This window comes from Ambystoma mexicanum, chromosome 9, assembly GCF_040938575.1.
Source record: "Ambystoma mexicanum isolate Mex_15411 chromosome 9, UKY_AmexF1_1, whole genome shotgun sequence".
NCBI classification, from domain to species: Eukaryota; Metazoa; Chordata; class Amphibia; order Caudata; family Ambystomatidae; genus Ambystoma; species Ambystoma mexicanum.
In genome coordinates this window covers 675,787,536-675,801,518 of record NC_090931.1, presented here as the reverse complement: position 1 = coordinate 675,801,518, position 13,983 = coordinate 675,787,536, and the positions used below count along the sequence as shown (strand labels likewise).

Sequence of the window (13,983 nt, the reverse complement as noted above, 5' to 3'; positions counted from 1 at the left end):
CCCCAAAAGACGTGGAAGCCTGTGGCCCCCACCTGGGTCCAACTTTGGTTCCGATCCGACGCTCCTGTGCGGAGTTACACGGACCAAGGCGATATCGGCTGCCCCTCCCCCACGACCTGGCGCGGAGTGGCGCAGGAGACAGCACGAGCCGCGCCGCCCACGAATAGGCCCGAGAGGGTGAGCCCGCGGCGCTTCCTCCCCTGGGCATCCTCCGACTTGAAGAAAACCGTCCACCCACACAGGGAACGCACGCCCGGCGCCTCTGGTGCCCGAGGCCCGGCCTGACCCGGAGAAAGGCGGCGTCCGTCGTAAACTGGCCGACACGAACCCCTCATGAACTGGAGAGAGAACTTGCTGAAATATCAGTTTGTTCCCAAAGAAAGGACCATGGCCGCCGGTAGCCCCACCGTCCCACCCCCGGATCTGGGGGCTATCCAGAACAACATCCAAACGATTCTGGAGGAGATACGAGGTATGAGGACAGACATGGGGGCCAAACTGGCCGACCTCACCATCAAGGTCGCCACCCTAGAAGACCGCGTGGAGGGCGTCGAGAATAACCAACTTTCGGCGACACTCCTCGAAACCCAAATGGACATGAGACTCCGAGACATGGAAAGGCGCGAGGAAGAGCTTCGGTTCAAGGTTGACGACATGGAAAATAGGGAGAGGAGGAACAACCTTCGAATCTTTGGCCTGATGGAATCTGAGGGCGAATCCGTACAAGGACTTGAAGGCAAAGTGCACGATATCGTGAGGATCGCCCTGGGAACGGAAGACGTGGGGGCGACCAACTTCGACAGGGTGCACCGAGCGGGGGGGGGAGGCAGAGGCCCACGCTCGGTTCTGGTTCGGCTGCACTACTACAGGGACAAGATCAGAATCCTGGAAAAGGCGAGACATCTTGGCACCATACAGTACGGTGATTCAAAGGTATCCATCTTCCAAGACCTCTCGGCCCTAACCCTGTCAATGAGGAGGAAATGCGGCACACTCACAAGATGGTTGCAGGGAAAAGGAGTCCGATATCGGTGGGGTCACCCCTTCTATTTGGAGTTTGAGTGGCTAGGTGAGAAACACCACCTGGTGTCGGAGGAGGACATACGAAGAGCCACGGACGATCTGGTGAACGACCAGGCGGGCCATTCGGGCGCCCAGGAGGGAGGACCACGGGACCCCCCTAGGGGTCCCGACGGCCCAGGAAATCACAGTGGGAAATCTAAGGTCAAGGGGGCCCGAAAGTTTCGGAAAACCAGACACCCGTCGATGAACCCGGAAAATCACACTGACTCATGAAAATGACGTTCGATTGGAAGGAGAGAAAATCATGAGGTGAGAGACGATTCAGGGTACGGACGCAGGAGGCCCCGGGCCCACGAACTGCCTTGAACGGACACCGCGGCGGTGTCGCGTTTGGCCCACCGGACCTTGGGTCGGCAGACCATTATGTTAAAAAGTTAACTGTTTATTTGTGTTGCCCCGCGTTTGGGTTTCTGGTTGTGGGTTGAGGGCCCGGGCGGGGTCTCTGGTTTTTGTCTCGGTTAAGTGCACCGAAGGCCTGCAGGGGCCGACCTGAATCGGACTTGCGATCTGGGACTCTCCAGACACACGAAAACCCCGGGGCTGGGGTTGGAGTCCTTGGTGGTTCGTTGACCGGCCCCAACACATGTTGGGGAGAGTGGACGGACGCCTCAAGGTACAAGGGTGGGGAGGGGGGAGGGAAGACACGGGGAGGGGGGTCAGTTGCAAGGGGGGAGGGGATGGGGGGGATAACGGGGTAGTTTGGGGGACTCAGGGGGAAATTCAGTTCAGACCGCAAGAATACGCTTGGCAAGGGGCACTAAAATTCAATCACCACGAGGGGTTCAGAATACGCACACGGTATGATGACAACGATTGAAGGGAAGGTGGGCACGTTAAATGTCAAGGGTCTAAACTCTCAAAATAAAAGATCCCTCACGGGCAACATGTTCCGAAAACAACACCTGACGGTCCTATTTCTACAGGAAACACATTATAAGCGCGGGAGGGAATCCAGAATCAAGGGGAAAGACATCGGTAGCAACTATTGGGCTTCACACCCGACCTCGAAGAAGGAGGGGGTGGGCATTCTCCTGGGAAGGGCTCTCCAATTAACGGGGGTGGAAACCAAGAGGGGGTTTGGGGGTCGATTTCTGGGTGTCAAGGGGCTTTGCGAGGGGCAGCGAGTTACTCTCGCCACCGTATACGCGCCCAACACGGGCCAGGTGGAGTTCCTCACACGGATCTTTGGTGTCATGGATGAATGGGCCGAGGGGGCCATGATTCTCGGGGGTGATTTTAATCTCATAGCCGACCCCCAACTGGACTGGTGGTCCGCCAGAGGTGGGGTACCCAAGGGGATCACGAGGGATAACCTGGCCTTGCAGAACCTCTTGAAGGATCACTACTGGGTAGATGTTTGGCGCAAGGCGTACCCGGCCCAGGGTGGTTACACATTCTTTTCTCCCCCGCACTGCACCTACACCAGAATTGACCTTCTGTTGGCCTCAGAGGAGGGAGATGGGGCGATGACCCAACCAAAAGTCGAGACCATAACGTGGTCGGACCATGAACTACTTATAGCTAACTGGTCCCTGCCCATCGCCCCGAGATCGGCTCGATGGCGGTGCAACGACACGCTCCTTAGGGATCCAGTATTCCGTGAGTTCATGAAGCAGGAAATGCTGGCCTACTTCGAGACAAATGACACGGGGGAGACGGACATGTCCATGGTATGGGAAGCGGGGAAGGCCACCTTCAGAGGCCTCCTCATAGCGGAGGGCTCGAGGCGTAAAAGAGAGAGGGGCCTGATCGAGAGCAGACTCCGAGGGGAGCTGCAGATCTTGCGGGCCAGACTGGGAGTCCCGGGAGTGGACCGGAGGGCACTATTGGACGAGATGCAGGGCAAAAGACAGGAGCTCCATACGGTTCTCATAGGGGAGGTGGTTAAGAGGATGCGATATACCAAACAGAGATACTACGAACAGGGCGACAGGGTAGGCACTCTGCTGGCTCAGAGGTCGAGGGGGTGTAGAGTGGAGAGAGGGATTACCCGGTTGACCGACGAAGAGGGCAGGGTTCATGGGAACCGGCATGAAGTGACGGAATGCTTTGCTGAGTACTACAGCAAACTCTATTCTAGGCAAGCGGGCGAATCTCGGGAGGACATTGCCTCCTACCTGGCAGAACACCCCCTCCCCAAACTGACCGACCAGGACTTGGAGGCCCTCGAGGGGGAAATTTCAGAAGAGGAGGTGGAGGGAGCCATCAAGAGACTGAAGGCCGGAAAGGCTCCTGGCCTTGACGGCTACACAGCGGATTTCTATAAACAGACCCAGTCCACCTTAGTGAAGCCCCTGACCAAATTGTTCAACCAAATTAGAGGCAACGACACGATCCCCCCGACTTTCCTACAGGCCCTCATCACCGTCATACCTAAACCTGGTAAAGACCGGGCAGCTTGTGGGTCTTACAGACCCATTTCACTTCTCAACTTAGATGCCAAGATCTTTGCTAGGATCCTGGCCTCCAGATTGGAAAACTCCCTCCCACGCCTGATACATCCTGATCAGGCGGGATTCGTCCTCAATAGACAGGGTTCCGATAATTTAAGGAAGACCCTCCATGTATTGGCCACGACCGAGGCCAGGAATGAAGGCGCTCTCCTACTGGCTCTTGACGCGGAGAAGGCCTTTGACAGGGTCAGCTGGGCTTTCATGAGGGAGGTTCTCTTGTCAGTGGGGATGGGTCCAAGGTGGTTGGGATGGATATCCGCGCTCTACTCCTCCCCCTCGGCCAGAGTGGTGGCTAACGGGATTGAGTCTAGGGAATTCCCCCTTGAACGTGGCACGAGGCAGGGATGCCCCCTGTCTCCGTTAATCTACGCATTGGTGATGGAACCGTGGGCAATCTCGATCCGCAATGATGCGGACATCAGTGGTGTACAGATGGGGGATATGCACTGCAAGATCTGCCTCTTTGCGGATGACGCCCTGCTCTATGTCACCAGACCGTCCCAAACAATCCCTCGGGTTCTGCAGGGCCTCGCAAGATATGGAGAACTATCGGGGTATAAGGTTAATTTGGACAAATCGGTCGCATTCATGGGTGGGAACCTGCCAGACACGGAGGTGACCTTTGTGGAGGGTCTCCCCTTCAAGCGGAGCGATGAGGGGTTCCGTTACTTGGGAGTCCAAATCACACGTAACCTTGAGGACCTGTATGGGGCCAACTTCCCCCCCCTCTGGTCAGCAATCAGGAGAGACATAGAAAGGTGGGCGGGAACGGGTCTCTCATGGATGGCACGCCTTAACCTTATAAAAATGGTTATCCTCCCAAAATTTCTGTTTCTCTTTCAAATGCTCCCGGTCCAAGTCCCCAAGGCCTTTTTTGACGAGACAAAACGCATCCTCCTTAGATTCCTCTGGCAGGGCAAAAAACACAGGATTTCATATGAGGTTCTGACTAGGACCAAGGAAGATGGAGGGGTGGGCTACCCTGATCTCGAGACGTATTATAGGGCTTCCCAGTTGAGGATCCTGGTCGATCACTTCTCACCGGGACCGAAAAAACAGTGGGTAGCCATGGACAATAGGCCCCTGGCGCCCGTCACACTAGAGGAATGGCTCTGGGTCCCAAGGAGAACGATCCCCAGATCAGTCTTGAACCACCCGATTCTAAGAGTACTGTGGTCCCTGTGGAGAGAGGGAGGTTACTATAGATGGCTCACGACATGGCCCTCCCCCTTGAGCTGCATCTGGGCCCCTCCTTTCCTGGCCAAAATAGCGGAACCAGCAGCCTACCAGACATGGTTCGAGGCGGGCCTTAGTAGGACCGGCCAGTTGTGGGTGGGGGGCTCCTTCCTCCCCTTGAAGGACCTTGAGGAAGCCCTGGGAATAGGCACGCTTTCCCCGTTCCGATATCTTCAGCTTAAGGGTGCCCTCACGGAACCATCTTGGGGTGATACCCTCAGGAGGGAACTCACAGACTTTGAAAAACTCCTTCTGACCGCAAGGGGCTCCAAGGGGATAATCTCCCGCCTATACAAGCTCTTTCTGTTCTCCATCCCCCGAGACCCGCCACCAGCACGCATACAATGGGGTAGGGACCTGGGCGAGGAAATTGATGACGAGAGATGGACAGAGATGTGTAGACGGGCCAATCGATCCACATCCTCCCTCCAATATCGCCATCAGGCCCTCAAGATATTACATAGATGGCACTACCCCCCGCAAAGAATAGCCAAAATGCGTCCAGGATATGACCCACACTGTTGGAAATGTAGGACAGAGAGAGGTGACTATATCCACATGTGGTGGGGATGCCCAGTGGTCCAGAAATACTGGGACAAGGTGCGGACCTGGATCAAAGGGGTAGATGGGATAGAACGAGTATCCTGCCCGTGGCTCTTCCTCTTCGGGATTAGTAACGAAGAGGACCGGGGTAACACTCATGATCACATGCTCCAGGTGATGCTGGTAGCAGCTAGATGCTGTCTAGCGCAGAAATGGAAACACCCGAGAATGCCAGGGGAAAAAACCTGGGTGACCAAAGTAAGGGCCATCTACGACATGGAGTTCCTCACACACCTGCTTGATGAGTCTAAGTCCAGTATCGAGGAAATTTGGCTCCCCTTCTTTGATAAGTACGGCCGAGTGGTCTAGGTCCTGAAGACTGAGCTGAGGGATTCCCCTCCTCCCCACGGATGTGGGACCATGGGCCAAGGACCCGGCTGAGAACTGAACTCGTTTGGCCCATATGACTTTGGCGTGCCACACGCATATTGTATTGACGCCTCCATCATTAAGAGAGCCCGTTGTGCAAGTGTTTATCAAGGCTATGTAAGCGCGAACTGAAGGGGGGTGGGGGGAGGGAGAGGGAGGGGGGGGGGCATGGGGTGTGTTTCGTCTGGTTTTCTCTTTATGTTAACTCACATTAATAAATGCAATGCAAGAATGTAACCTCGTTATGCACCAAGGAAACTTAATAAAATTGATTTTCAAAAAAAAAAAACAATAAAAGTGAAATTAAAAAAAAAAAAATGGTGAATTACGCAGCACACTTTCTGTGAAAAGTTTGATAAAACGCCAGACAGTTTGCAATCGGGTTTGTAGGATGTAGGGTAAGTCATGAAAAAAAGTACAATAGATGCAAGTCAAAAGAAGTGCACAAGCGCATTTCCCAATGCATTGTCATGCCAGTCCATGCAATATATGCAAGTATAAAAAAACATTTTCATGCTGGCTGTGCCCATACATTTCCATGCTGGCTCCACCAGCATATGCTAGTATTCCCATATAAGAACATACTTAAGTTCACTTTGAGATGTATTTTTATAATATCATTACTGGAACTAGACACAAAGCTGGCTCTGCCAATATGTGCCAGTATTCCTATGTAAGAAAATCCTCCTGTTGGTTTGGCCATTAAAAGTGACATGTCACAATTAGAAAACATGTCCAAACTGGTTACAATGTAAGCCAATCTAAACCCATAAGAACACTTATCATCCTTGCTTCCTCATAGATGCTCAGTTAATAAAATGTCATGCTGTAATAAACATACAGTCTGCTACACCAAAACGTCAGTCTAGTGAGATAATAATACTTATCATGCTTGCTTTATCAAAGATGCTGAGAAATAAATGTTATGCCACAGTAAGCAATGGCTAGACTGGCTGTACGATAGTGCCAGTCTAACCAGGTAATGACACACATAAACTTGTCTTTGCCCGAAAATACCAGTAAAACATGCAAAGCCAATAAAGGATGTGTCAAAAAACTCTAGTGATCCCCAGTCTCCCAGGGCCCCACACACACACACACATACACGTTTTACCTACCTTGTGGTGACTATGTGTGGAAACCAGACTTGTAGGGTCTAACCTTTCCCAATGTTTTAAAAATATACTAACAGCAGAAATATATTTTAAACAATTTGATAATGAAGGGTCCAGCTTCAAATATGCAAAAATGCAAATTTTTTATCGCGTGTACGGTACCATCTCTGTGGGGACCTGAATGCGTGTTACCATCCTTGTGAGGACTTACTTCATTATTCTTATTTGGAATTGAATGTATCCCTATGCAAATAGCTAAATATTTGTTTCATAGACATCTTTGTAAATTACACAATTCCACTTCTATATATGAGCACCATAGGTATACACAATAGATTGTAATGGTGTTGTATTTTCCATAAGAAATTCACTTAAAATGTACTAAATCCGGCATGGGACCATATTTTAAAACACTCCAAATCTGTCAGAAAAGAAATAACTGGGGCACAGAAAGATTAGGTGAATGGCTCACGATCACACTCTATGGTCAAGTGGAGAAGCAGAGATTTGAATACAGGTTTCATTTTTTCACAGTCACCATCTTGTCCACCGAAACACATCTCCTCTCTATGATTGGTCTGATGATGAAGATGTTACAGTGCCCATTAAAATGGTGTTTGATGTTGACGATGTTGAAGTCCCAATGGAGATTGTCTGTCATGATACTGATTTCAGGTCCTCACAGAAATGGTGTGTACAAATAATCATGTTAAAGACCCCATATCTATGTTGTTTTATAATACTGATGTTAAAGTCCACCCAGAGTGTGAGTGTTTGGCTTATTTTGTACATTTTGTGTGAAAGTATTCTAAACCGAAAACTATACAGTTCAGAAACGCGCTACAGAGCGGGGAAACTATGTTTCCCATCAACCCTAGCACTTTTATTGGAAGACCAGGCGCACCAGCACCGGTACACCAGTCCCAAGCCAGTCTTTACTGGTATATCTTTAGCGTCGTCCTTTACCTACAGTTAGGACCGAATTTTGAGCTTGATAATTAGCCTGTTACGTTTGTTGCATTGCTAGGGAGTTAGCACGCTTCATCCATTATTACTGCACTTAGTTCGGTATAGAGCCTTGCAAGTGTTTGTTTGTTCAGTGTGACTCCTAGACTATAACCTTGATTGTGAAACAGTTTACCCCAAGACTGTGTCACGTACATTTGAATCTCAGTGCGAGTGCTTGTTTGTGCAGTGCGAATCTTCAAGAAAAAACCAAGAGGTGAGCAGATTTCATCCGACAGGAGAGACCTACACTGGCTGACGGTGAAGGATTGCATCGTCTTTAAATCAAATACTATGGTACATTGATGTCTTTTTGGAACAGCTCCAACCTACCTGAAGTCACTTGTCTCCCACCAAGTAGATCTCTGCGCTCTGGAAATCTGGGACAGATAAATTGCTTAAGCTTCAGACGTTCTAACGGTTTGGGCAAGTCCTTCCCTGTAAGAGCCGCAAAGCTGTGGAACGCCCTCCCGCTGGCGATTAGACTGGAAGAAAACAGCCTGGCCTTCCATAGGGCTTTGAAGACCTTGCTGTATAACAAATAACATGGTTACAGCAGGGCCTGATCCATCACAATTTCATGTGTCCCGTTTATCTTTCTTGTTTGTCTTTTGTCTCATTGCTGCACCCTAATACCTGCGTACTTCAACACACAATAAGTAAGTAAATAAATAAATAAAATAAATAAATAAATCATCCACAACCAGGATGGTGGCTGTCTCGATGCTACACTTTGGGTGGAAACCTGAACGATAGTCATTTAGGAGGTGGAGTTGTTAGATTCTGGCGAGTAGTTGTGTAGCAAAAAACTTTTACCAAGATTTTGGCAATAAACCGGAGGTTCGTAATGGGCCGGCAGTTGGCCAGGCCGTCTGGATCTATGGTTGCTTTTTTCAAATACGAGACCAGTCTTGAGGGTGTCCGGGACTGATCCTTCTGTGAGGGAGGCATTGATGATGCTGAGAAGCGCATTGAACGCCGGGACCTTCAATTGTTTAATGATGGAGGACGAGATTAAGAAGTAGGTGTGAGGGAGGCAATCATTTTTAGGAGATCCGGAGGAAGGAGAGGAGAGAATTCGGTCTAGAGGGGCAGTGTGTGTGCGGGGTGCAAGGGATATTAATGCTGTGAAAGGTTGATTCGATGGTCTCTTCGATTTTGTCTATTTTCTCAATAAAAATGTGTTGACTCTGTCGCATTTTTCCTGAGATGCTGGTACATGGGGGTGGGGTGAGGATTTGGTACAATGTTTTATTACTTTAAAGAGGGTTCTTCTCCTGTTAGAGGCTGCCACAATGGTGCTGTAGTAAGCAGCTTTGGCCTCTGTAATCAGAATCCTACGGGTTTGCACGCAGAGATTTGAGGTTGGTGAAGTCTCTTGAGTTATGGTTTTTTGCGCCACCGTTTCTCTAGGGATCTGATTGCACGTTTGCTGGAGGCTAGCTCAGGGGTGTACCATGGGGCGGATGGTTTTTAGGGGCGGCATGAGTGTCCACCAGATTCATAGCAGAGTTGCTGAATAATTCAAGGAGGCCCGAGGCATTCCCTGTGGTGGGGAAGTCTGTAAGGTTTGTTTCTAGCTCATTGCCCAGGCCAAATTTGAATGATCAGCATTAAGTGAGGGGACGTTTAGCCTGACCTTTGTAAGCCGTAGTTGAGTGGGGATGGCGGCGTGGTCAGACCAGTCAAGTGGGATAGGGTCTGCAAAGTTGAGGCAGGGGCATGATGTGAAGACTAAGGGCCTCATCATGAGTTGGGCACTAACCCCGGTGGCATTACCGCTGGGGCTATTAGCCCTACCGCCAAACCCCCCGGCGCTATTAGCACTGGATCGCGGGTTTGGTGGCACGCAAAGTTCCCATTTCCCATAGGGCCCATTCGGGAATTCCCCATTCCCCATTGGGCCCAATGGGGAATTTTCACGCTATTACCGCCGGCGGTTTTCCCGCCTGCGGTAATAGTGCTGAAAATCAGCAAAATTGCAGCGGATTTGCCCCCAGCTCAGTGCTGGGGGGAAATCCACCAAGGCTATGATTTGGCAGACCATCAAATGCAGCGGTAATAGCGCTACTGCCGCATTTAAGGTTTACCGCCAAACTCGTGATGAGGCCCTAAGTCTAGGGTGTTATCTTTGTTGTGCGTGGGAGAGAGCGCAATTTGTTTAAGGTCCATGGAAGTGGTCAGTGCGTGTGAAAAGCATGCTTCAAGTGTGGCTGTCAGCCTGTAAATCTGGGACGATAAAACCATTGAGAAATACATCATTTGAATTTGCTCATTTGGCAGAGGAGAGTAATTTGGAGATGTCTGCAATGAGTCACTCCTGTGAGGTGGTCTGTAGATGAGGGGAACAATGATGGATTCCTTGTCTGATAGATGGAACCGACAGGCGAATGATTCAAATGAGCTTGTTCTGGGAGAGGTGGTGATGGAGCATGGGCAATCGCTCCCGTGGATGATTGCCACTCCCCCTCCTGCCCTTCCTAGCCAGTGGGAATTTTGGATGCACCAGCCTTGGGGTATGTAGATGTTGAAAACATGTGGGGAGGATGGGGTAAACCATGTTTCAGTGATGAACAGGGCATCAAAGTTGTTATACGAGATGAGGTCAGCGATCTCTGCAGTGTGAGTGTCTGCTGAGCAAGCACTGATCAACATGAGAGGGCGTGTGCATGTGGTCCGTGGGTGTTGGATGGGGGCAAGGACAGTATTGATGAGGTTCACTAGAGTAGCTTGCTGGGGTTGCCCAGGGCACTTGGCCATTCGAACCCTAGTGAGAGTGTGGACGGGCTGTGGAGGGAGTAGACACATGGTGATGTCTTTTGGTGAGTAGCAGTAGTAGAGATTCGCTTGTAGGTGAAATGCGGGATATTGCGTCAGGCTCTTGGTCCTATCAGGCCCAAACAGGTGCAAACAGGTGCAGTCCTTGTCTTTGCACGTCCTTTGCTGAGAATGCCGGCGATGATGACGTCTAAGAAGGATTGATTAAATAGGTGGTTGGCGATGCAACTGAGTGGCAGGGCTGGTCTTGTGACCAGCAGCCTTCTCAATGCTGTCTGCCTGGAACTGGCCTACAGTCCTTAGGTAGAGGCTTGGAAGGCGTGAAAACTGGAGGTGGGCAGAGCTACTGAGTAGCAGGGCCTGGTCACATGACCAGCAGCCTACTCAATGCTGTCTGCCTGGAGCTGGCCTACAGTCTTTAAGTAGAGTTTTAGAAGGCGCAAAAACTGGAGGTGGGAAGAGCAACTGAGTGGCAGGGCCTGGTCACGTGTACAGTAGCCTACTCAATGCTATCTGCCTGGAGCTGGCCTACAGTCCTTAAGTAGAGGCTTGGAAGGCGTGACAACTGGAGGTGGGCGGAGCAACTGAGTGGCAGGGCCTGGCCTCCAAAGACTATGGAGGAAAGGGGACAGACCGTAAGAGTACTTTTGCCTACAGTTATTGGTGTTGGCCCGGTCAGTCTTACATGTGCAGACTATGGCAGTCTTACGTGTTAATGAATCTCTAGCCTTAACCAATTCAACACCATGCTCCATAAACTTAGTAGGTCAGCCACTATCTTGAGTCAATTCCTGGTGTGCTCACTCTCATGAGCAGATTCATATCACCCCAGACAGATTATAGCGTCAGCAACAACAGTCCTAAACTCTTCAGTAAATTTCTCATGCACATATATAACATTAAGAAACTCTTTATACAAATTCCTCAAAACCCAAGGAGTCCATGGGCATGAATTGTTACTAGGCTACCAGCTCTGTCAACACCAACACCTGGTCACTGTAGCAGTGTGGGATTGAAGTAGCGCAGTTCCTTCACTGTAAATTGACCTGCACAGAAATTGATGGGATTATGGAGGACACACTTGCTGCACACCCTTCCCAGGCTTGAGCTTGGGTTTGCACTCTTGTTCCCTCTGCATTCTGGGGTTGCATTCACTGGGAACTCTGGGATTGCATGCACTCTGCTTGAGCTTACTGAGGTCTCCCAGCTTAGCTCTACACTTTCTAATGTATTGGCAATATCTTCTTCATGCACATCCTTGTTGTCCCCACCCTCATTTGTCTCTACCCATTGTGGATATAATTTTGTAAAAAGAGCCGATGAATTGGACTTCTCCCCTCACTCTTGCCATTTCCTATACTTAAAGTTTATTTTTCAGTTTTACATTTGTGCTTTTCAAGCTCCTTATTATTGTTTCCCAATGATTATTTTATGCCTCTGCAAAGTACTTAAAAAACCTCCCATTCTTTTGCTTTTCTGTGTTGACCACTGTCCCGCAAAGCATGTCTTAGAAGAATTAGATGACATTATTAAAAGTGAAATGTTTAATCTACTGGAAATTGTCTTTTGACTATCCCCCGGTTGTGGAGTTCCACTTAAAAAAATATGTACATGGCTCTGGGTGATAATTGAGGCACATACAGACAGTCCCGGATCTGGGGCACTCAGTGCCTTACATCGGCTCTTACTCCTTTTATAAATATTTTCGGTTTTTTTGGCTTATGTTTTCATTATTATCTTTTTGCTAGCATTTATTCTCAGAATCTGTGTCTCTGTTATGATCCATTATCATGAGATAAAATCCCTTTTAATTTCACCTGACAATGCTATTGGTGCTCGCCCTCTGTTCCCTTTCCCCCGATGGCTCACCCTGCATCAACCCCCTTACATTTTCCCTACAAGATTAGCGTTCATCCCAGCATTGTTCTATTTTATAAATGCAGCCCAAGTCCTGATTAATCCTCTCCCTTTACTTTATTTTACCCATTCTCTGTCTACCATGTTACCTTATCTTAAATCATAGATGCATTCACGCAGTCTAAGGATAAACACCAACCTTCATTGACAGCCCTTCTTCGCATGACCCTTCCGGGGTTTCAATTAAGCCTCTTTTCTATCCGGGTGCACATAGAGGATTTTGAGGGGAAGTAGGTTGTTACTTCTGTTACCGCTGGGCATGATGAATTCGAGATATGGCAGCACCAAATTGTAGTAATGGGGAGCTCATCACTAAATAATCTAATAGGAAATCCGGCAGCAAAGTTAGGTATAAAGGTTTATTTCCATGCAGCTGTGCAGAACTGTACAGAGAACCTAGATTACTATCCCCATCCTAAAAATGTGGCCTCCAAGCACAGACACCTCAGTATTTGTTATGGTTTTACATAATGAGCTTTATACATAAAAGTCAGTATGAATCATTTAGTCGGTTACATTAACAATGCACTTTCTAAGGGTACATCCAGCCTTGGAGGGCTGGGCTTTACATTCGACAGGTCCATTCAAGACCTGCGCAATTCTATGCGTCCTACCCACGTGATATAACCACTGCCTCTTATGGGTCTTTTCCATATCACATAATAAAGCCTGATCCAGCACCTAGTGCACACACAACTCTTCTTCCGGTTCTTAGATGGCTTGCACTGCCTTCAAGAATGACACTGAACTGGGAAGTGAGCATAACTGCGTCCTGGACAGAGCCAGACGTAACACTCACATTGCCTTATGGACTCCTGTGTGTGTGTCAACCAATTGGCTTCCTCACCGAGCAACCTCCCTAAACATGGCTGCAGATGCTGCATCATTTCATATCATAGCTGTGGCTTTGATCTCTCCATAGCACACGCACATCCATGGCTCATGCAGAAATAGAATATTGTCAGCTTTGGCAAGGACCTATGAATTTGAAAGCTATCAGACGAAATTATGGTGTTAACCTAATGAAAGTATCTCTCTGCAAGATCCTATGTGTCTTTTCAATTGTTTCCACAAAAAACAAAAACCTCCACAATAAATAGACAGTACGACCACACATAAGGACAAGGAGCAGAATTCCTACAAAAGAAAATAACAATCTACAAGCCAACAAGACCCCTCAGGTCAAGCAACGACATCCGCCTGGAACCTAAACCATACCTCAAGAAAAAACAGGGAGGCACCTAATTTTACCACTTAGCCGCAAAAACCTGGAACAACATCCCAAAAGAAATAAGAAACACCAAAGAACACCTACAATTTAGGAAATTACTAAAAACCTGGCTCTTCAACACCACTGACTCAAACTGAAAACTGAAATAGAAAGGAATAGGGATGACTAAATGAGAGTGGACATGGTCAACTCC

The 13,983-nt window shown here is 49.0% G+C and overlaps 1 protein-coding gene across 1 annotated transcript in view; it reads right to left on the bottom strand.

The window, feature by feature from the left end:
• The window catches only part of LOC138488500 (cyclic nucleotide-binding domain-containing protein 2-like), an 808,593-nt gene that overhangs the window by 141,823 nt on the left and 652,787 nt on the right, over positions 1–13,983 (bottom strand). The gene's annotated exons all lie outside the window — the stretch shown is intronic.